The sequence below is a fragment of the Macaca fascicularis genome, chromosome 3 (assembly GCF_037993035.2).
Source record: "Macaca fascicularis isolate 582-1 chromosome 3, T2T-MFA8v1.1".
Classification (NCBI taxonomy): domain Eukaryota; kingdom Metazoa; phylum Chordata; class Mammalia; order Primates; family Cercopithecidae; genus Macaca; species Macaca fascicularis.
The window spans coordinates 54,878,716-54,902,338 of NC_088377.1; the positions used below are offsets into that span (position 1 = coordinate 54,878,716).

The window sequence follows — 23,623 nt, forward strand, 5'->3', positions numbered from 1 at the left end:
GTGAGGATATGGAGAAACTGAATCACTCAGTCACTGTTGGTAGCAATGTAAAATGGCACAGTCACTCTGTCAAACAGTTTGGCAGTTTCTTATGAAGTTAAATACACAAATGTTACGCAATCCAGAAATTGTGTGCTTGGTCGTTTATCTCAAAGAAATGGAAACTTATGTTCACACAAAATCCTGAAAATAGTAGCTTTATTAATAACAGTCTAAAATTGGAAATAGCCTAGTGTATTTCACCTGGTGAATGATTAAACAAACTGTGGTATATGGATACCGTGGGTACTATGCAGCAATAAAAAGGAAATCAATTATTGATTTTTTAAATGAAAAAGCTTGGATGAATCTCCAGGGAATTTACGCTAAGTGAAAAAAACCAACCCCAAAGTGTTACATATTACTATATGATTTTATAGAATATTTTCCAAATGACAAAATTTTAGAAAAGACGAGATTACCAAAGGTTAGGGGTGGGAGAGGAAAGGAAGGTGGGTGTAGTTATGGAAGAGTGACATGGCCTGGTGTGGTGGCTCATGCCTGTAATCCTAGCACTTTGGGAGGCCCAGGCGGGTGAATCATGAGGTCAGAAGATCGAGCCCAGCTGGCCAACATGGTGAAACCCCGTCTCTACTGAGAAATACAAAAAATTAGCTGGGCGTAGTGGCGGGCGTCTGTAATCCCAGCTACTCGGGAGACTGAGGTAGGGCAATCACTTGAACCTGCGAGGCAGCAGTTGCAGTGAGCTGAGATCACTCCACTGCACTCTAGCCCAGACAACAGAATGAGACTCCATCTCAAAAACAAAAGAAGAAGAAAAAGAAAAGATAGAGTGACATGAGGTGTCCTCCCGGTAATGGTGTTGCTCAATATCTTGATGGTGGCGGATAAAGAAAGCTTCAGATATGGTATCTTTGCATAAAATTAAATGTGCATGCACTCAGACACAAATGAGTTATACATAAAATTGGGGAAATCTGAAAAAGATCAATTGATTATATCAATGAAATCCTGGTTGTAATATTGTACTATAGTTTTTCAAGATGTTACCATTGGGAAAGCTGGGTATAGAGTGCTCTGTAATTTTTCTTAGAATTGCATGTGAATCTATAATTGTATCAATAAAACATTTTTTTTTTTTGAAACAGAGTCTCGCTCTTTTGCCTAGGATGGAGTTCAGTGGCACAATCTCAGCTCACTGCAGCCTCTGCCTCCCGGATTCCAGTGATGCTCTTGCCTTAGCCTCCCGGGTAGCTGGGATTACAGGCACGCATCATCACACCCAGCTAACTTTGGTATTTCTAGGAGAGACGGAGTTTCATCATGTTGACCAGACTGGTCTTGACCTCCTGACCTCAGGTGATCCGCCTGCCTCAGCCTCCCAAAGTGCTAGGATTACAGGTGTGAGTCAATAAAACTTTGAACTAAACATTATCTTTATAAAGTGGTTGTGATTTAGACATGAAATCTTTGCCCATGCCTATGTCCTGAATGGTACTACCTGGGTTTTCCTCTAGGATTTTTATGGTATTAGGTCTAACATTTAAGTCTCTAATCCATCTTGAATTAATTTTCGTATAAGGAGTAAGGAAAGGATCCAGTTTCAGCTTTCTACTTATGGCTAGCCAACTAAAACACCAAAAGCAACGGCAGCAAAAGCCAAAATTGACAAATGGGATCTCATTAAACTAAAGAGCTTCTGCACAGCAAAAGACACTACCATCAGAGTGAACAGGCAACCTACAGAATGGGAGAAAATTTTTGCAATCTACTCATCTGACAAAGGGCTAATATCCAGAACCTACAAAGGACTCAAACAAATTTACAAGAAAAAAACAAACAACCCCATCAAAAAGTGGGCAAAGGATATGAACAGACATTTCTCAAAAGAAGACATTCATACAGCCAACAGACACATGAAAAAATGCTCATCATCACTGGCCATCAGAGAAATGCAAATCAAAACCACAATGAGATACCATCTCACACCAGTTAGAATGGCAATCATTAAAAAGTCATGAAACAACAGGTGCTGGAGAGGATGTGGAGAAATAGAAACACTTTTACACTGTTGGTGGGATTGTAAACTAGTTCAACCATTATGGAAAACAGTATGGCGATTCCTGAAGGATCTAGAACTAGATGTACCATATGACCCAGCCATCCCATTACTGGGTATATACCCAAAGGATTATAAATTATGCTGCTATAAAGACACATGCACACGTATGTTTATTGCAGCACTATTCACAATAGCAAAGACTTGGAATCAACCCAAATGTCCATCAGTGACAGATTGGATTAAGAAAATGTGGCACATATACGCCATGGAATACTATGCAGCCATAAAAAAGGATGAGTTTGAGTCCTTTGTAGGGACTTGGATGCAGCTGGAATCCATCATTCTTAGCAAACTATCACAAGAACAGAAAACCAAACACCGCATGTTCTCACTCATAGGTGGGAACTGAACAATGAGATCGCTCGGACTCAGGAAGGGGAACATCACACACCGGGGCCTATCATGGGGAGGGGGGAGGGGGGAGGGATTGCATTGGGAGTTATACCTGATGTAAATGATGAGTTGATGGGTGCAGCACAGCAACATGGCACAAGTATACGTATGTAACAAACCTGCACGTTATGCACATGTACCCTACAACTTAAAGTATAATAATAATAAATAAATTAAAAAAAAAAAAGTGGTTGTGATAGTATGAGATAAATTGTAAAATAGTCATAGGCTTGAAAGGTTAAAATATTCATGAAACTTACCTACACCGTGAATATGGTTATATTAAACAGATTCAAAGAAAGCAAAATAAAAAGGGTATAAAATGTAAAATTGGGTTGGGCATGATGGCTCACGCCTGTCATCCCAGCACTTTGGGAGGCTGAGGTGGGCGGATCACCTGAGGTCAGGAGTTCAAGACTAGCTTGGCCAACATGGTGAAACCTTGTCTCTACAAAAAATACAAATAAATGGCTGGGTGCGGTGGCTCAAGCCTGTAATCCCAGCACTTTGGGAGGCCGAGGCAGGCAGATCACGAGGTCAGGAGATTGAAACCATCCTGGCCAACATGGTGAAACCCTGTCTCAACTTAAAAAAATACAAAAAATTAGCTAGGCGTGGTGGTGGGCGCCTGTAGTCCCAGCTACTTGGGAGGCTGAGGCAGAAGAATGGCTTGAACCTGGGAGGCAGAGCTTGCAGTGAGCCGAGATTGTGCCACTGCACTCCAGCCTGGGCAACAAGAGAGACACTCCATCTCAGAAACAAAAAAGGTAAAATTAAAGGAAGAGGCCAGGCACGGTGGCTCATGCCTATAATCCCAGCACTTTGGGAGGCCGAGGCAGGTGGATCACGAGGTCAGGAGTTCAAGACCAGCCTGGCCAAGATGGTGAAACGCTGTCTCTACTAAAAATACAAAAATTAGCTGGGCACAACAGGCTCCTGTAATCCCAGCTACTCAGGAGGCTGAGGCAGGAGAATTGCTTGAATCTAGTGGGCGGAGGTTGCGGTGAACAAAGATTGCACCACTGCACTCCAGCCTGGGCAACAGAGTGAGACTCTGTCTAAAAAAAAAAAAAGAAAGAAAGAAAGGAAAAGTCAAAAGGAGGTAAAGCATACTATGTTAAAACTTTTGTTTTTCAAATTTTTTATAATGAGCATATGAGACTTTTATAATAGGAAAAAAATTAATTTGATTACGATATATACTTTTATTAATTCTCATCCTTTCTGGGTCCCCGGAACTTATCGCATTATGAGAATCACCCACTTTTCTCTTGCTTAAGGCTGCTTACATGGCTGCCTTGTGGATTTCTTCCCCATTCCTCTACTAATGTACTTTGGGCTTGTCTTGAAATTATCCAACTGTGAAGACACAGAATTTCAAATTTGCCCGCCTATGCACAAACATTGCCATAGCTGGAGGATTCTCTTGGGAAATGTTGAAAGCAAGTGGAGATGCTAGAGGAATTTGGAGAATATTTTTTCACATGGAGAGTTCTGGGTGCAGTTAAGTTGTACTCAAAACCAGATAGGCTAGAAAATACTGAGGAGGCAAATGTGGTTCCATCCTTTATACAAAGAATAGTGTTTCATATCCAGATAAAAGAAAACCATCAGTGAATTGCAAAATCATTAGAGGCAGAAGGCACCCGAGACACAGGTCACCATGTAGAACAATTCCAGGTGGCTCCATTCACATTTAGCCAATGTACATGGTGGCCCCTGGGATTGTGCAGTGTGCAACTTACACAACTGTATGCAGGGATTCTGCTGTATCCAGTCATTACCACTCTTGCCCTTCCTCACACACAGATTTAGGATCCTTTTACAGAGGAGGCAAGTGAGGCCCAGAGGAGGAAAGCAAGTTGTTCAAAGTCACACAGCTAACCACAGAGCCAGACTAAAATCCAGATTCTTGAATTTTAGAACAATATTCTTTCTTCTCTACAATGAGGACTGGAAAGGATATTGTCACTCAAAACAGCCACCTCTACTGTAGCAACAAGTTTCATTCTTAAAAGCATCTGTTTCAGGCCAGGCGTGGTGGCTCATGCCTGTAATCCCGGCACTTTGGGAGGCCGAGGCAGGCAGATCACCTGAGGTCAGGAGTCCAAGACCAACCTGGCCAACGTGTTGAAACCCCATGTCTACCAAAACTACAAAAATTAGCCAGGCGTGATGGTGGATGCCTGTAATCCCAGCTACTCAGGAGACTGAGGCAGGAGAATCACTTGAACCCGGGAAGGCAGAGATTGTAGTAAGCTGAGATCAAACCACTGCACTCCAGCCTGGGTGACAAGAGCAAAACTCCGTCCCCCCCCCAAAAAAAAAGGTATTTGTTTCAGATCCACATTGCTGTAGGTAAAACCAGGGCTGTTTTTATAGCATCTCAAATTCTAAATTGAGTGAAAATTGTAAGTATACTTTTCTCACATATGAAATGACAATAATAGTATCTACCTCTTAGGGTTCTTCTGGAGACAGATGAATTAATATTTGTAGAACACTTAGAACGGTGCCTGTCATATAGAAAGTACTATATAGGTATTGGATATTATTATTATTATTACTATTAGGATGTATTTCTCCCCCATTAATGCATGGGTTCTTCAGAGAACACATGTTTTATCTGTGGATCCGTTGGACCTCGCATGGCTTTGTGGAGTGATGTTTCAATGTTGTTTGATGATGGTTGGATGGATGGGTGGATGGATGGATGAATAGATGAATGAATGGATGGATGGTTGGATGAATGGATAGATGGACAGATGAATGCAGAGATAGACGGATACAGGAGTATGGATGAATGAAAGAGGATGGATGAATGGATGGATGGTAGATGGATGGGTGGATGGATGGATGAATAGATGAATGGATGGATGGTTGAATGGATGGGTAGATGGACAGATGAATGGAGACATAGATGGATAAAGGAGTATGGATGAATGAAAGAGGATGGATGAATGAATGGATGGATGAAGGAGGATGGATGAATGGATGCGTGGTGGATGAATGACTGAATTCAAGCTCTTGTTAGTAACACAACGGAATGAGTATTTCATTGGACTTTTTTTCACGAAGAACAAAGATATGACACCATTCACAAGTGCTATGTGAATGCGTTAATTTCATTGAATTCTAGACAGTTCAAGGCCTTTGATGACTCATGTTACCTAACTTTTGGCTCGATGTAGGAAATCACATGACTAGCAGCCTGAACATGCAGCTCTAGTTTAAAAGCTGTGGCAAAGTGAGAGCTCATTCCCTGGGAGGCAGACAGTCCTGTGACTGTACCACTGTAATGATTAGCAAATTCTTCTTAGGTCCATTCTATTCCTCCAACTTACCTGGACCTCCTGGTGACACCAAGAATGAGTCTAATTTCCGCACCACCGGGTTTTTTGTTCACTTGTTCAGCAAATATTTAGTGAACATACAATGATTAAAGAGTAAACGTGGTTCTTGCTGTCTTGGAGATGACTTTGCTTTGGAAGAGACAGAAGAGGAAATAATTAGCTGAAGATATAAGGACACACTATGGAAAGTGCTACAGAGGAAATGCACAGGGGAAGCTGTTTTGACCAGGGCACCCCTGAATCTGCCCCGAGATGCAGGAGAGAGGAGGGGTGCTGGTTTTCAGTGCTACAGAGTCTACTAATAGTATAGATAGAAGCTGGGCGTGGTGGCTCACAGCCTATAATCCCAGCACTTTGGGAGGCTGAGGTGGGTGGATCACGAGATTGGGAGTTCGAGACCAGCCTGGCCAACATGGTGAAATCCCATCTCTACTAAAAATACAAAAATTAGCCAGGCGTGGTGGTGAACGCCTATAATCCCAGCTACTCAGGAGGCTAAGGCAGGAGAATCGCTTGAACCCAGGAGGCGGAGGTTGCAGTGAGCCGAGATCACGCCATTGCACTCCAGCCTGGGTGACAGAGTGAGGCCCCGTCTCAAAAAAAAAAAAAAAAAGTGTAGATAGAAAAGTGTCAGGACCACACATTAATTAATTCAATGACTGTTCAACTCTCAACAAGGTAAAATAAGAAAGACAGTGTCAGCCAGGCATCTGCTTGCAGATGCTTAGGTATTCTGAAAAAAAGCACCCCCGAATTGAACAGCCGAGTGGATCATCCAAGTTGGAACAGACTTCGGAGATCACCCGGGTCATACTGCTCCCTCAGCCTGTGCTCCCTGTGCACACGCACACGCACCCAAACTGATGACGCTTAACAAGAGAAAGGGGTAAACTTCAGATGCCCTGACCCCAGCTCGCTCTCTCTGACCACTGGTGCATTGTCTTTGCTCATGATGCTAACTCTTATATGCTGTGGTCCTCAGGATTTTCTTAATGAGTTCAGAAATGTCATTTTACTAACTTATTCAATCACTCATTCATTCATTCATTTGGCAAAACTGAAGCTGGGATGTTCCAAAAAGCACTATCTACCCCTCCCTTCCCTTCCAAATCCCCTACCACAGTTTGTTGTTGTTGTTGTTGTTTGTTTGTTTGTTTTTGAGGCAGAGTCTTGCTCTGTTGCCCAGGTGCTGCAGTGCAGTGCTGTGATCTCGGATCTCGGCTTACTGCAACCTCTACCTCCTGAGTTCAAGCAATTCTCATGCCTCAGCCTCCCGAGTAGCTGGGATTACAGGTGTGTACCACCACACCTGGCTAATTTTCTGCCTTGGTCTCTCAAAAATGCTGGGGTTACAGGCATGAGCAACCATGCCCAGCCCCCTATGTCCTCTACTATAGTCTTAACCCCACAATGTACCTAAACAAGTAATCCCAAGAAGGAGGCTATATTAGAATAAATTCTTTATTCCTAAGATACCAATATAATCAGAATCCATGTCATCATGTCTTTCTTCTCAGTTTACTTTGCCACTAGAAGAAGGCAAGACATCCATGTCAGTACCAGCAGTGGACTCTCATCTCTTTATGTGATGCAAACCCCTACATTCCCCTGACCTTCCAAATCCTTCCACTGTTTTATCTGAAAGAGCATGGCATTAGCCAAAAACCCCCTAGTGTTAAACCTTTTCTTCAATGTTTCTCTTAACTTCTTGCTCTCACTAAATTTAAGCCATTGCCTGAGAGACGCCTGTGCAACCCTATCAAACAACACTTTCTCCCCACCCAACATTCTACCCAATTATTTTTATTTATTTGTGGGTTTTTTGTTTTTTTTTTTTTTGAGATGGAGTCTTGCTCTGTTGCCCAGGCTGGAGTGCAGTGGCCCAGTCTCGGCTCACTGCAGCCTCTGCCTCCCGGGTTCCAGCGATTCTCCTGTCTCAGCCTCCTGGGTAGCTGGGATTATAGGTGGCTGCCACCATGCCTGGCTAATTTTTGTATTTTTGGTAGAGACGGGGTTTCACCATGTTGGCCAGGCTCGTCTCAAACTCCTGACCTTAAGTGATCTGCCTGCTTCGGCCTCTCAAAGTGCTGGGGTTACAGGCGTGAGCCACTGCGCCCGGCCCTACCCAATCATGATCACTGCTTCTAGGCTACTCCTTTTAGCCTCTCCATGAAGTCTCCATCTTTTGGGGAGCTTATTCTATAAGACCATACAATCTACAGATGTGCAGGCTTCACTTCCTCATTCTTGGAAGATTTTAGTGTCTCATTCTTGGAAGATTTTAGTGTCTGAATCGATACCTTCCTCTCCACCAATATTCCCATTGCATTTTTTTGGTTGTTTCAACAACTATACAAGTGATCCTTCTAATAATTTGACCTTACAGTTCCTTGATTTTCTCATCTCTGATGGTTGCTTTTGACCCACCTATGCAACTCACAGCCTCAGGCACATCCAAGATGCCATTGTCACTCACTGTAATTTTCCAAAATCTTGGTCCAACTACCACATCTCACCTTTCTGCCCCATTCCTTCTAAAACCAGCCCTCCAAGAGTCCTTCTACTGCACCCAGACATCCAATCCACTGATCCTCACACACGGGCCACCCTCCTTGTGTTCTCTGGCTCATCTTCAGAGACATTCTCTTGCAGGTACCCTCAACTTTTAGGCCCACGTTTCCCAGCTTTTTGTTCTCCTTTTCCTTTTGTCACAATTGTCCAGCAAAACACCAAGCCTGATGAAAATCCAGCTCTGCATACTCCACTCTTGCCCCTGAGGAGCTGCATATAGAAAGAGTGAACACAACCAGTTGCTAACTGGTCTCATTTTTCGAATTAATGACCACAAAAGTGAGTCCTCCACCCTGCTTAGCAACCCCATAACAATTCCCTAGTCAACTCATGCCTCCATGATCTGGAGAAATGAGTTTATCTTGTATTTTCTCAAACCTCTGATTCCCTGCTTTCTCCCTCTTCTTCACACTAATCCGGTGGTTCTCTAGCTTGAGCACACATCGTCATCACCTGGAAGGCTCATTCTCTTTCTTTTTTTTTTTTTTTTTGAGACTGAGTTTCACTCTATCTCGCCCAGGTTGGAGTGCAGTGGTGCAATCTCAGCTCACTGCCACCTCTGCCTCCCGGGTTCAAACGATTCTCCTGTCTCAGCCTCCTGAGTAGCTGGGATTATAGGCGCATGCCACCATGCCGGCTAATTTTGTATTTTTAGTAGACCCGGGGGTTTCACCATGTTGGCCAGCCTGGTCTTGAACTCCTGACCTCAGGTGATCCACCTGCTTGGGTCTCCCAAACTGCTGGGATTACAGGCATGAATCAACGCACCTGGCCTTGGAAGGCTCATTCAAATGCCGATTGCTGGACCCCATCTCCAGGTTGTGGTTGGGTAGACCTGGGGTGGGGCCCAGGAATTTGTATTTCTAACCAATTCTCAGGTGATGCTGATGCTGCTGGTCTGGGGACCACACTTTGAGAACCAGAGCACTAACCTAACCTCACATTTCATTGGGAAATTAGAAACAAACTGAAAAGAACCACTTCGTCTTCCTACTACCAAGTATACTCATTATCTTTATGTCCACCCACCTTCTCTCTTATTACAATGGTGGCAGATCTCTGCTCCAACCCACGGCCAATCTTCCTGTGCATTTGTCTTATCCCTTCTTGCCTACAAGATGAGAACTGTGCTTTTGCAATTGCCCTTTTGGTTTTTTTCCTCCTAAACATGCAAACATGCTGCAATATCTCCTCTTTGGGGAAACTCCTCACTTGATCTCACATATTTATTTAGCTGCCAACCAATTTCTCTGCTTTTCCTTTAAAGCAAAATCCTTAATAACTCTCTGTGTACCTCCAATTAGTCTCCTTATTAGTCTGTCTTGGACCCACCATGCGGACTTTCTTCTCCTCAACTGGACCGAAACTACTATTGTCAAGGTCAACAGTGGCTTCCATATTGCTATGTATACGGAATTCTCAGTTCTCACCTTACTTAACAATGTTTGATGCAGCTGATCCCTCTCTCCTTCTTAACTTCCTTCACTTGGATTCCAAAGTACCACTTTCTCCGTTCGCCTCCTCCTACCTAACTTGGATGCTACTCCTTCTTAGGCTTTTATGTTACATTCCTGTAGTCTTCCTGGGTTTTTTTTTTTTTTTTTTTTTTTTTTTTGAGATAAGGTCTTGCTCTGTTGTCCAGGCTAGAGTGCAGTGGCACAATCTCAGCTTACTGCAGCCTCGACCTCCTAGGCTCAAGCCTCCCAAATAGCTGGGACTACAGATGTGCACCAGCACACCAGGCTAATTTTTGTATTTTTTGGCAAAGTGAGAGCTCATTTCCTGGGAGGCAGACCGTCCAACCTCCTGCCTCAGTCTCCCAAGTAGCTGGGACTACAGATGTGCACCACTGCACCAGGCTAATTTCTGTATTTTTTGTAGAGATGGGGTTTTGCCATGTTGTCAGGCTGGTCTCAAACCCCTAATCCCAAGCGATCCACCCACCTCAGCCTCTCAAAGTGTTGGGATTACAGGCATGAGCCACCTTGCCTGGCTTCTTCTGATTTTTCAACACCATTGTGCCCAGGGCTCAGTCCCCAGCTGCCTTCTCCCTTTTATATTCACTTCCTCTCCAGGAGAACTCATACGCTCTAAGGCTTTCAATGTCATATGTGCATTGATGGATTCTAAATTAATGATTTAAGCCCAATCTCTCCCCTAAACTCCAAGTACTTAATGTTACCACTTACATTAACAGGTATTTTAGGCCAAAAATAAATTCTTGATTTCTTTCCCCAAACTTAACTCCTACCCTAGTCTATCCTATCTCTAGTGGCACTTCCAGCCTCAAAGTTGCTCAGATTAACCTTGGAGATGTTCTGAATTCTTCTTTCTCACTCTGTAGAACAAATACATGAGCAAATCCTGCCTATATTACATGCAAAATGTATCTAGTCTCCTCAACCATCCTAGACCAAGCCATCAGCACCTCTTTTTTTTTTTTTTTTTGAGGTGGAGTTGCCTGTTGCCAGGCTGCAGTGCAGTGGTGTGATCTTGGCTCTCTGCAACCTCTGCCTCCCAGGTTCAAGTGATTCTCCTGCTTCAGCCTCCTGAGTAGCTGGGACTGCAGGTGCACACCACCATGTCCAGCTAATTTTTGTATTTTTAGTAGAGATGGAGTTTCACCATGTTGGCCAGGATGGTCTCAGTCTCTTGACTTCGTGATCCGACCACCTCGGCCTCCCAAAGTGTTGAGATTACAGGCGTAAGCCACTGCACCCTGTCTAGCACCTCTTTTAATTGGTCTTCCTGCTTTTACTCCTGTCTTCACATAGTCTATCCCCTCATTGCATAATCTGGTCCCATCTATTCTCTAACTGCATCTGTCACTGCTGTCCTACTCTCTCACTCCGATCTAGCTGCATCCATATCTTAACTGTTTCTGGGACAAGTCAAGCATGCGTTCACCTTGAGGTCTTTGCACTTGCTGTCCTCTCTATCTGAAATGCTGTCAAGTTTCAGGTGATCACTTTCATGGTTCTCACCTTACGGCTTCCTTGCCAAGCTTGTCCAACCCACCTTATTTTGTTGTTGTTGTTGTTGTTCTGTTTCATTTTATTTTAGGCTTTTGGCAGCCTGAAGCCATGGTTTTTAGTTTCTGTCTCTAGTGACAAGCGGAAAAGAGGGATGAGGAAGGGGCTTTAGTGGCCCCACCAGAAACAGAAACTAAGAACCCATTACTGTGTCCTCTCCCTTGGACACCCTTGCTTCCTTCTGCTGGTGTAGTTGAGCTAAGAAAATTAATGGCAGAGAGAATGTTGGGGCTCTCCTCCAGATATAGGGAGGTGTCAAAGATTGATGTTTATGTCTCCCCAAAATTCGTAGGTAGAAACCGAATCCCCAAGGGGATAGTATTTGGAGGCAGGGCCTTTGGGAACTGATTAGGTCATGAAGGTGGAGTGGTTGTGAGTGGGATAAGTGCCCTTATAAAAAATGCTTGAGGGAGCAGGTGCAGTGGTTCATGCCTGTAATCCCAGCACTTTGAGAGGCCGAAGTGGGCAGATCACTTGAAGTCAAGAGTTCGAGGCCAGCCTGGCCAAAATGGTGAAACCCCTTCTCTGCTAAAAATACAAAAATTAGGCGGGCGTGGTGGTGCTCACCTGTAGTCCCAGCTACTCAGGAGGCTAAGGCAGGAGAATCACTTGAACCCGGGAGGCAGCGGTTACGTGAGCTGAGATAGCACCATTGCGCTCCAGCCTGGGTGACAAGAGTGAGACTCTATCTCAAAAAAACAATAAAAAGAAAAAATGCTTGAGGGGATGAATACCCTGTTCTCCATGATGTAATTATTATTATACATTGCATGCCTGTATCAAAAGATCTCATGTATCCCATAAATATATATATACTTACTATGTACACACAAAAATTAAAAATAAAAAGAAATTTTAAAAACAATGCAAATTATCCCCCTTATCCCTTCTGTCATGTGAGTACATAGCAAAAATACAGCTGTCTGTTAATATAAATCAGGAATGGGCTCTCACCACACACCAGATCTCACCAGGCACCTTGATCACCTTCATCTTGGACTTCAAGCTTCTGACACTGTAAGAAATCAATTTCCCTCATTTGTAAGCCGCTCAGTCTATGGTACTTTGCTATAACAGCCAAATGGAATAAAACAGGGGTGACTGTGGAAGGCAACCCTGGTGGGGAGTCTGCCACCATGAGATTGAGGGCTATATCACTACCCATTGAGGCATCTGGGGCCTAGAATACCATATAAGACTACTTTGTCATGAAGGGCTTTGAGATATAGTCCCTATATGGCCCATAAACTTACCAGAACTTTTAAAAAATTTATTTTACTTTAAGTTCTGGAATACATGTGCGGAACATGCAGGTTTGTTACACAGGTATACACGCGCCATGGTGGTTTGCTGCACCTATCAACCTGCCATCTAGGTTTTAAGCCCTGCATGCATTAGGTGTTTGTCCTAATGCTCTCCCTCGCCTTCCTCCCCACCCCCCGACAGGCCCCAGTGTGTGATGTTCCTCTCCCTGTGTCCATGTGTTCTCATTGTTCAGTTCCCACTTACGAGTGAAAACATGTGGTGTTTGGTTTTCTGAGTTCATGTCCTTTGCAGGGACATGGATGAAGCTGGAAGTCATCATTCTTCTCAGTAAACTTATCAGAACTTTTTATCTCCTGCATTCTAGTTGCTGATGTTTCTTGAGCTCTGAATTCCAAGCTGAAGAATCACATCTTATTTTTATTCTTTGTTATTTGTGGACAAAGCTCATTTCACATTTTGGACTGTAAGCATCTCAAAGCTTAGGTTTTATAGCTTTATCATCTCTTCTATTTCTACCACAGAACATGCTACAGAGTAGGTCCATGCTAATAGTTAACATTTAGGGAGCACTTCTTTTGTGCTCATGTGTAAGTGGTTTGCAAACATGGTTGTGCTAATTTCCCTCCCTGTATGCATTTCCCTTTGCAGTATGAATCTGCAGCTTTTTCTTCAAGTAATGGAGTCAGTTTCCCCAACCATGGCATCTAGGCTGGCATTGTGGCTTAGTCTGACCAAGAGCATGTGACAGACATTGTGCCTAAACCTCAAGAAGCCTTTCATATTGCTTTTCTTTTTTAGTGGTTTCTCTTTTTTTTTTTTTTTTTTTTTGAGATGGAGTTTCGCTCTTGTTGTCCAGGCTGGAGTGCAGTGGCTCTATCTCGGCTCACTGCAACCTCTGCCTCCCAGGTTCAAGCAATTCTCCTGCCTCAGCCTCCCCAGTAGCTGAGACTACAGGTGCCTGCCACCATGCCCAGCTAATTTTTTATATTTTTAGTAGAGATGGGGTTTCCCTATGTTAGTCAGGCTGGTCTTGAACTTCTGACCTCAGGTGATCCAGCCTCCTTGGCCTTCCAAAGGGCTGGGATTACAGGTGTGAGCCACCACGCCCAGCCCTGAAACCTTGCATATTTCTACACGGTTCCCTGGAGCCCTGTCCGGTCTCCATTTGAGCAAGCCCGAACTAGCCTGCTGGAGGATGAAACCCCACCTGGAGAAGAGTCACGTCCACCCAGTTGAGGCCATCCCACATCAACCAGCCCAGCTGACCCAGCAGCTGACTTCAGACACGTGAGCCAGCCTAGCTAAGCCTTGTCCAAATTATAAACCAACAAAAGGCAAATAAATAGTTGTTGTTTTAAGACAGAAGTTGGCAAACTATGGCCTGTGGACCAAATCTGGCCTATCTCCTATTTTTGTCAGTATTATTTTGTTGGAACACAGCCTCACTCCTTCCTTTATGTATTATCTATAGCTGCTTTTATATGATAACAGAGTTGAATAGTTGCAATGAACACTGTATGGCCTGCAAAGCTTAAAATATTGACTCTCTGTCTCTTCACACAAAAAAACTTGCAAACCTGGCTTTAGTCACTAAGTGTGGGAGTGGCTTGATATACCCAGGAACTAAGCCATGAACTTTACATTATTATCTGTTTTATTATTATTATTATTTTGAGACAGATCTCGCTCTGCCATCCAGGCTGGAGCATAATGGCGCGATCTTGGCTCGTTGCAACCTCCACCTCCCAGGTTCAAGCAATTGTCCTTCCTCTGCCTCCTGAGTAGCTGGAATTACAGGCACATGCCCCCATGTCTGGCTAATTTTTATATATTTAGTAGAGATGGGGTTTTGCCATGTTGGCCAGGTTGGTCTCCAACTCCTGACCTCAGGTGATCCACCCACCTCTGCCTCCCAAAGTGCTAGGATTACAGGCGTGAGCTACCTCACCTACCCCATTATCTGTTTTACTCATCAGTTTAACCCACTGAGGGTTGATCATGCCCATTTTTCAGATAGAAAACAGGCATAGTGAAGGAGAAAAATTTGTACACAGTGGGCTCAGGAGAAAATCCAAATAGCCTGGCCTTACAGGCTTATGACACTGGCATTAATGCTGCGTTAAATAATGTTAAATAGATGGGTGTCTGTCTGAGTGAATATAGAGCTGAGTAATCGTTCAGGTCAGGTCGATTCTTATAAGGAAGGAACATGGACAGTAACAGTCCTTGAGTCAGTGGTGTATACTTCTGGACACAAATGAATTCCTCATGGAAAGGGTTAGACATTTCTGCCCTCTGGACCTTAAGGGTTCCTGACAAGTTTTTTACATATGTATCCCTAATGGACGGCTCGGAAAAATCACTGAAATATATTATGTGTGGGAGGGAGGAAGGAAGAAAATAAGTAAGCGGGGTGGGGGTGTCAGGGGCATTCGAACCAGAGTGACTCCATGTTGAACAGGGGCCGAGTAGAATGAGGCTGAGACTTCCTAGGCTGCTTTCCCAGGAGGCTAGGCATTCTTAGTCACAGAATATTTACGGTTAAGGGGAACAGGTTAACAATGTTTGCCAACAGACCTGACCTAGGATTTAACAGACTCAGGAAATGGCCTGCTGTCTTGATATCTTAAGAACAAAAGCATGATTTGTTTAAGAATAAGTTTTGCAGCCTGGCCTGCAATCCCAGCACTTTGAGAGGCAGAGGTGGGCGGATTGCTTGAGCCCAGTAGTTTGAGACCAGCCTAGGAAACCCTGTCTCTATGAAAAATACAAAAATTAGTCAGGCATGGTGGTGCGCCCTTGTAGTCCTAACTACTTGGGAGGCTGAGGTGGGAGGATTACTGGAGCCCAAGAGGTTGAGGCTGCGGTGAGCTATGATCATACCACCACACTCCAGCCTGGGTGACAGAGCAAGACCCTGTCTCAAAAAAATAAAAAATAAAAATAAGAACAGAATGAGTTTTGCTTTAAATATAGTAATATAGATTCTTGCAGAAAACAGTAGTTACAGAAAGCTGAAAAATCTTTGGCCCAGCACCTTGTAGTAGAGCGCACCACCGCCGTGAGTTTTTGCCTTTTTTATCTTATATATGAACAAACATTGTAACTAAGGTGGGTGCATTCTTCCTTTTGCTTTTGGGGATGTCTTGCTCTGTCTGTGGAGCAGCCATTCTTTTATTCCTTTACTTTCTTTTTTTTTTGTTCATTTGTTTTATTTGTTTGTTTGTATTTTTGAGACAGTCTTGCTCTGTCGCCAGACTGGAGTGCAGTGGCTCTATCTCGGCTCACTGCAACCTCCACCTCCTGGGCTCAAACAATTCTCCTGCCTCAGCCTCCCGAGTAGCTGGGACTACAGGTGCCCGCCACCACGCCCAGCTAATTTTTGTATTTTTAGTAGAGATGGGGTCTCACCATGTTGGCCAGGATGGTCGTTATCTCTTGACTTTGTGATCCGCCCACCTCAGCCTCCCAAAGTGCTGAGATTACAGGAGTGAGCCACCACACCCTGGCTATTCCTTTACTTTCTTAATAAACTTGCTTTCCCTTTACTCTGTGGATTCACCCTAAATTCTTTGTTGTGTGAGATCCAAGAACCCTCCCTTGGAGTCTGGATTGGGACCCCTTTCCGATAACAGGGGGAGAAGATTGAAGAAGTGGCAGTGAAGGAAAGGAGGAAAGAGAAGGTTTAGAAAAAGAAGACAAAGCAATTCAAATTCTATTGAGGGTAGAGAATCTTCCATTTGTCTCTGGCAACCCCTGATCTCCATTCTGAATGTAGAATTAATCTGTCTTTGCAAAGGCTTGGAGCATCATCAGGGCTCATTGTTGAACAAGGTAAGGAAACTATAGCCTGTCTTCTTTCTAAGCCCTGGTCTTTACTGGCACAGCCTCCTCTAGAGTGGGTAAAGGGTCTGCTTGGTGAGACCCTCATAGATTCCCCATTTCTCAAGAATAGGAGCGTGTAGAGAGTGCAATACTACATCCTAGACAGAAGCAAAATCTCCTTGGGTTTCTCAACATCCTCCCACTACACCCAACTATGCTGACATTATTCAATAATCCACATTGACTTTGGGAGGAGAAAGAAAAAATGTAATTGTTAAAGTGTAAATCCCCTTAAATGCTAAGATCAAAAGGAAAGTTTCCATCCAATGACATGTAATTAAACATGCAGACGTGCCCCACTCTGATTCATGAATGCTTATGCACTTCTAAATTGTTGCCAGGGAGATCAGGGCCTGAGAAAATTAAAACCATCACGCCTCAAAAGGATACATGATTTTCACAGCTTTCTAACGTGATTTCCTGTCGTGCAGAACTTTGTGTTTTCCCATATTCCCCTCCTTGCCTCTGTACTGCTGTTCAGGACTAAACGGAAGCAGCTTTGCAAACATCCTCCGCTCAAGAATTCCGGCAGGCCCAGCCTGATGTGAGCATAGAAACAGACAGCAAAGCCTAACATTGTCCCACTACTTCATATTCAACCATAGGATAAATGCCCGCCTTAGACAAAGTACACTGAGGGTAGTCTCAGGTGCGGGGGTTGAGAAGGCAGCACTGTAAGTTAAGTTACAATGTAACTCAAAGTTATGAGGTGTCTCTGTTTACATCGGAGTGACTTGCACAACTTATTTAACTTCTCTATGCCTTAATGTCTTCTGTTGGGTTCCCCCAGAAGTAGACCTGGAGACAAGTATTTTTGGACAGAAAAATACAGGAAACACCAGTAGAAGACGGGGCAGAGAAGGGAAGTATACTAATAAAGCCAATTACCACTGTGGATCCTACCAGGGAATGCTGGGAAATGGTAGATAAGTTCTGATATAGTTTGGCTCTGTGTCCCCACCCAAACCTCATGTCTACCTATAATTTCCAGTGTTGAAGGAGGGATCTTGTGGGAGGTGATTGAATCATTGAGCAGACTTTTCTTTTTGCTGTTCTCATGATAGAGTTCTCATGAGATCTGGTTGTTTAAAAGTGTGTAGCACTTCCCCCTTCACTTTCTTTCTCTTCTGCCGGCCATGTGAATATGTGCCTGCTTTCCCTTCACCTTCTGCCATGATTGTAAGTTTTTTGAGGCCTCCCCTGAAGCAGAAGCCTGTATATCATATAGCCTTAATGTCATTGGCTGGGAACAGTGAGCCAATTAAAATTCTTTTCTTTATAAATTACCCAGTCTCAGTTATGTTTTTATAGCGGTGTGAGAATGAACTAATGCAAGTTCACTTCAAAGCTTTCTCTCCCAAGAGGCCAGGGAGTTGGAAATTTATCTAACTCGCAGTGGACATTGCCTGATGTTATTCACAGGGAACGGTAATACTTCTCTTTGCTTTGAAAGCAAGTAGAGAGGATCTTCCTGGCATCAGCAAAAGGCCCCAGAAGAAGAGACACAAGTACTAGCAATTGCAAATTATCCAGAGACTTTCTAAGTTGTAAGATCTGAAGGAAATGCCTGCCATCTATAGTCTCAGCCACCCTCAGTTTCTTAATCTGCAAAATGGAATTAGTACTTACTTTATGAGGCTGTTGCAGAAATTCATTGAGTTGCTACATGCAAAACACTGAGAACTCAGCTGGCCGTATAATAAGCATTCTATTGCATGGCATTATTCCCATCATTTTTACTTCCGTTACTGCTACTGCTTGTATTACTTGTGCTTTTTTGATATGAAAGTCCACCATCAGGGAGCACTGTGGTGGAAAATGTATTAGGCCAGGCATAGCCTTTAGTTCTCCGGCCTTGAGCCCTTCATTTGTGATATTCAGTTAACAATATTGTGCCAGTAGGGGTGTTAAAGATTAAATAAATGTGAGAATGTGCCTGATGCTAAATCTTCCTCAAAGCGTTATGGACTCTCAAAGCCAGAAGGAGCTCATCTCTCCTGTGCTCCTGATATGCTGGGATCTGCCACATCACTGGCAACAGGTGGGTCTCCAGAATCTGCTCCAGTGCTTTTGGAAGTCCTGACACCCTCCTGATCTTCTTCTCTGTAACATGCACACTTTGGCCTGTGTCAGTTTGCTGGATCAACATCAGGCTGGCCCTCTTCTTGGGATAAAATTTTCTTTCTTGCTTACTTGCCCTTTTTTTTTTTTTTGAAACAAGATCTCACTGTAGTGCCCAGGTTGGAGTGCAGTGCAGTGAATATGGCTCACTGCAGCCTTGACCTCCTGAGCTCAAGCAATCCTCCCACCTCAGCCTCCCAGTAACTGGGACTACAGGTGCATGCCACCATGCCCAGCTAATTTTTGTATTTTTTGTAGAGACAGGATTTCACCATGTTGCCTAGTCAGGTCTCAAACTCCTGGCCTGAAGTGATCCTTACACCTTGGCCTCCCAGAGTGCTCAGATTACAAACATGAGCCACCACACCTGCCCAGGAACAGAATATTGACTATCATTTTAAAGAATTTGAGAAGTTTGCTTGAATTCATGATCAAGCAGTTCACCAGCTAGGAATAATATAATGTGAATTTTTTTAGTAATGGTTAAGTAAATCAGGACATAGACATAGAACAGAATACTATGTAGAAAGTGAGAAAGAATGAAGTATTCCTTTATTTCTTCTTAAGGAAATAACTCTAAGCATAACATTGAGAAAGAATAAGGTATTCCTTTATTTCCTATTAAAGAAAAAACTCTAGGCATAACGTTGAGTGATAAAAGCAAGTTGTATGCTATAATAACATTTAAATAATGCACACAAAATATAGTGTATTTTAAGTATATAGGCATGTTTATATACATTTCATATTGCAACGGTTAATTTTAAATATCACATGGCTAGGCCATGGTTGAATACTATCTTAGATGTTTCTGTAAAGGTATTATTTAGGTGAGATTAACATTTAGATCAGTGTACTTTAAGTAAAGAGATTACTCACCATAGTGGGGTGGGCCTCACTTAATCAGTTGAAGGCCTGAAAAGAAATAAGGCTGACCTCCCCCAGGGAAGAAGGAATTATGCCTCCAGGCTTTCTTTGGACCCAAGGTGCAACATCACTTCTTCCCTGGGTCTCCACACTGATGGTTGGAGCTACCCTGCCTGCATATTTTGGGCTTACTAGCTTCCACAATTGTGTGACCCAATTCCTTACAATAAATCTCTTTCTCTTCTCTCTCTTTCTTTCTGTCCCTCTCTCTCTGTCTCTGTGTGTATGTGTATATATATATGCACACACGCACATGAACATATATAGATATATACATGTATGTATATATACATAAATCTATGTATACATACATATTCCATACCAATTCCTTACAATAAATCTTTCTCTGTTCTGTCTCTTTCTCTCTCTCTATATATATACACATACACATATAAATATATATAGATGTACATTTATATATAGATATATAAATGTATGTATATATACATAAATCTATGTATGTATACATAGATATGCGTACATAGATGTGTACGTGTACACATCTATGCATATGCATAGATATGTCTACATAGATAAGCATATGCATATATCTATGTATACATACATAGATTTATGCACACATATATGCAGGCGTTTGTACACATATATGTGTACATATACATATATATACTTGTATATACATATGTATGTGTATATATGCATGTGTATGTTATGTATATATACATATATGTGTATATATATGCACACACCTATATACACACACACACACACATATACACACACACAAATGATTACCCATGCACCTGCACATACACACTTCTGGAACTGGGTAGGGAAGAAAGGACAGTGGGAACCAGGGACATTTTAGACTTATCTGTATTGCTTTCATTTTTGACAAAACGTTAACATTTTTTAACAAAGCAAACTTATGCAAGCATTTATTTTGCAATTAAAAGGCATTCAAACATTTTGCTGCAGGTGACCAATATCCCTTGTGAAATGTCACCAGTGTCATGTTACCCCTGTCAATGTTATAAAATTACACTATTTCTGTTTTCTGCTTTCCTAGTTTCCTGTTGCACCGTTTTTTATCTCTGCATGGTTCCACTGTCATCTAGCTTTTTGAAAAAATCATTTTGTTTGCTCTTCTTCCAGGTCCTGGCTTCCTGTCCTGGCCATCCAATCTAATCCACCACAAACAGGCTTCGTTCCTCTTTGTCACTGCAGGCCAGCTCTGAACCGTCTATTTTCTTTCACTGACATAGAAAGATGAGATGCGTTAGCGTCCTTGCAAACATGAAAGCCTAGCCAGTGAAGTGCTGAGTGCTGGAGAGTTTGCCTGGGCATGAACAGATAGAGAAAGTGGAGATTCTGTATCAGATGTAGTGACTCAATGGGACAGAATGGCCATCCTTGGACAGTTTAAGAGCTTTCGTAAGGAAGAGGAATCAGGACTCACTTCATGTGGTGCGTGGTGCAGAATGAACGGCATAAATGTTCCCGGGAAGCAGATTTAAGCCCATGACGAAGAAGAGCTTTCTGGCATGTGGAAGAACTCCACAGTGTAAAGGGCTGACACTACAGAGTGAGCTTCCTATTACAGGAGGTATTCAAACCAGATAGACGTATCATTCTCAGGTTCCTACGCTTTGTGTAAAGTAAAATTAGATAGCCTATAAGGGCGTTCTAATAGTATGATTCTCAAAAAAACACTAGTTCTGTAGTTTGGGTCATACCAAGATTTCAGTTAGACCATGGAAAAAAAGAAATTCGACCGTGTGTTTCCAAATCAATTATTGGGCAAAGAATCAAGATATCCAGTTTCTGCAGTAGAACTTCAGAGCTTGAGGCTTGATATGGTTTGGCTCTGTGTCTCCACCCAAATCTCATCTCCACACAAATCTCATCTCAAATTGTAATCCCCACGTGTTGAAGGAGAGACCTGGTGGGAGGTGATTGTCTCATGGGGGCAGTTTCCCCTATGCTGTTCTTGTTATAGTGAGTAAGTTATTAAGAAATCTGATGGTTTTATAAGGGGCTTTTCCCGCTTTGCTTTTGTTCTCTTTCCTGCCACCTTGAGAAGAAGGTACTTGCCTCTCTTTTGCCTTCCGCCATGTTTGTAAGTTTCCTGAGGCCTCCACAGCCAATCAGAACTGTGAGTCAATTAAACCCCTTTCTTTGGTAAATTACTCAGTCTTGGGTATTTCTTTGTAACAGTGTTAGAACGGACTAATACAAGGCTCCACGAAGGTTCTACACCACACCAAATCGGATTAGTCATTGGGGCATTATGCAGAAAAATTTCTCTTGCTGGAAATAGTGTGGATCCAGAGTCATCCATAATAAAAGGGATGATCTGCTAGAATTAGCAAATGTTCCACACACTTCACTGGTTTTCTAAGAAGTCCCCTTGAGTTCTTGGAGCATGTGACTCATTGGAGCATCTGTGGAATCCATTCCTTTGCTTTGACATACATTCATGTTGAATTTAGAGAGCTCTGGCTTTGCTAGTACTGGTCTAGACTGAAGACAAAAGAATTGATGGCTGTAGTTGGTTGAAGTCAAGACAAGAAGGCTGGAGTAGCAAGGGCACTCCCTGAGCTGGCAGTGCGGGGACCTTGTCAATCTCATTATCTCATCCCTCACATGTAGCCTGCTATGGAGTAAGTGTGATTCATGCTTCCACTTGAAATGAGAAATGAAGCCTGAGAAATGTGTGATAGCCAGGGTTTGGCAGCCACTTTTCCTAGCCCATCGTTTCTTGCAGCTAATTATGGTGGTTCTCCAAATGCAAAACTCATTCTGGCTCTTTCCCCACCCAGAGTAAAGTGGGAACATCCTCATATTCCACATGAATAAGAACCAGTTCCTCTTGCCCTTCAAGTAAAGTCCCAAAACTAGAGCCAGCTGTCTCATGTGATACTACGGACCCTGCCGTTGTGTCAGCCCACCTGGGCACTGCAATTATGTATCTGTTACAAGGAACAAGTTAAATGGTAGGAAGTTGCCCAGACTGAAAGAGCCCCAGGGGAGAAAGGAGCAGGCAGCATCGAAACATTCCTTGCTCACTCAGTGACTTTCAAATGTACTTCAAGCAGGCAGTCATACCACTCTAGCTAAGGAGGGGGAAGATGCAGGGAGGATGCTCTGGCTCTTGCAATTAAGCATACTGGAACCCTGCAGCTCAGGCTGGTGTTGTGGGAGGAAGGCAGGACTAAGTGACTCATTTATGGCTTGGCACTTACGTGTTCAGCCAAGCAGCTGGTGCATGGAGATCAACAGGTTCAGCAAGCTCAGGTGTGGTTCTGGCAGGTGTCTGTGACCAGGAGACAGACAATACTCAGAATCATGATTGCTGCAGGTGGGCTGAAAGCAGACTCCAGGTCCCTGGGAAAGAGTCAAAGTGTGTATAGTAGACCTCATCGTTAAGCAGGCTGCAATCCAGGCTGAGCATATATTCCTGGAAGGCACTTGTAGGGCTGGGCAGGAAAGCTGAGCTGGAAGCCCAGGTATACTGAACTGATGAAAACTACTGAGCACTGGGATGACAGAGGGTTCATGCCAGTATATCTGACACGTAGTGCCAGTAACTCCATGAGTGCTCCTTGTCCCTCGCTCAGGCAGAGGACATCCACATACCTTGCTTAGGATCATTTCAGGGCCAAATCAAGATTGAGACTATAAAGAAGGGACCAGGGACTCCATGCAAGAGGGGCTCAGGGCTATAAGATTGTTCAGAAGTCTAGGAAAATTGGATCATCCTCTAATAGGAAATATCTCTGCCCCAAACGGGCAGCAATGGCAACATTGCCAATGCAACGTGGTATCGTGGAGAGTTGAATGTGGCTGCTTTCCATCCTGGACCCATGGAATGGACCATTAAATGAACACTTTGCCAAATAATGATTTTGTTGTAGCGTTTTATTGATAACAAGAAAAGACTAGCTCACGGACTCTAGCTCACAGACTCTTCGTGTCGATCCAGCAGACAG

General features: G+C 43.3%; 1 long non-coding RNA gene across 2 annotated transcripts in view; it reads right to left on the bottom strand.

Annotated features, from left to right (window-relative positions):
* LOC135969877 (uncharacterized) overlaps positions 1-23,623 on the bottom strand; it is a 148,911-nt gene that overhangs the window by 54,837 nt on the left and 70,451 nt on the right. The window contains exons 3-4 of one of the 2 annotated variants that reach the window (XR_012433151.1): positions 5,860-5,997; positions 3,704-3,874 (exon numbers count right to left, since the gene is read on the bottom strand). This is a non-coding gene — a long non-coding RNA (uncharacterized lncRNA). Of the gene's footprint in view, positions 1-3,703; positions 3,875-5,859; positions 5,998-23,623 lie in introns of those variants that run through there. The other variant, XR_010585239.1, reaches the window with a different exon arrangement.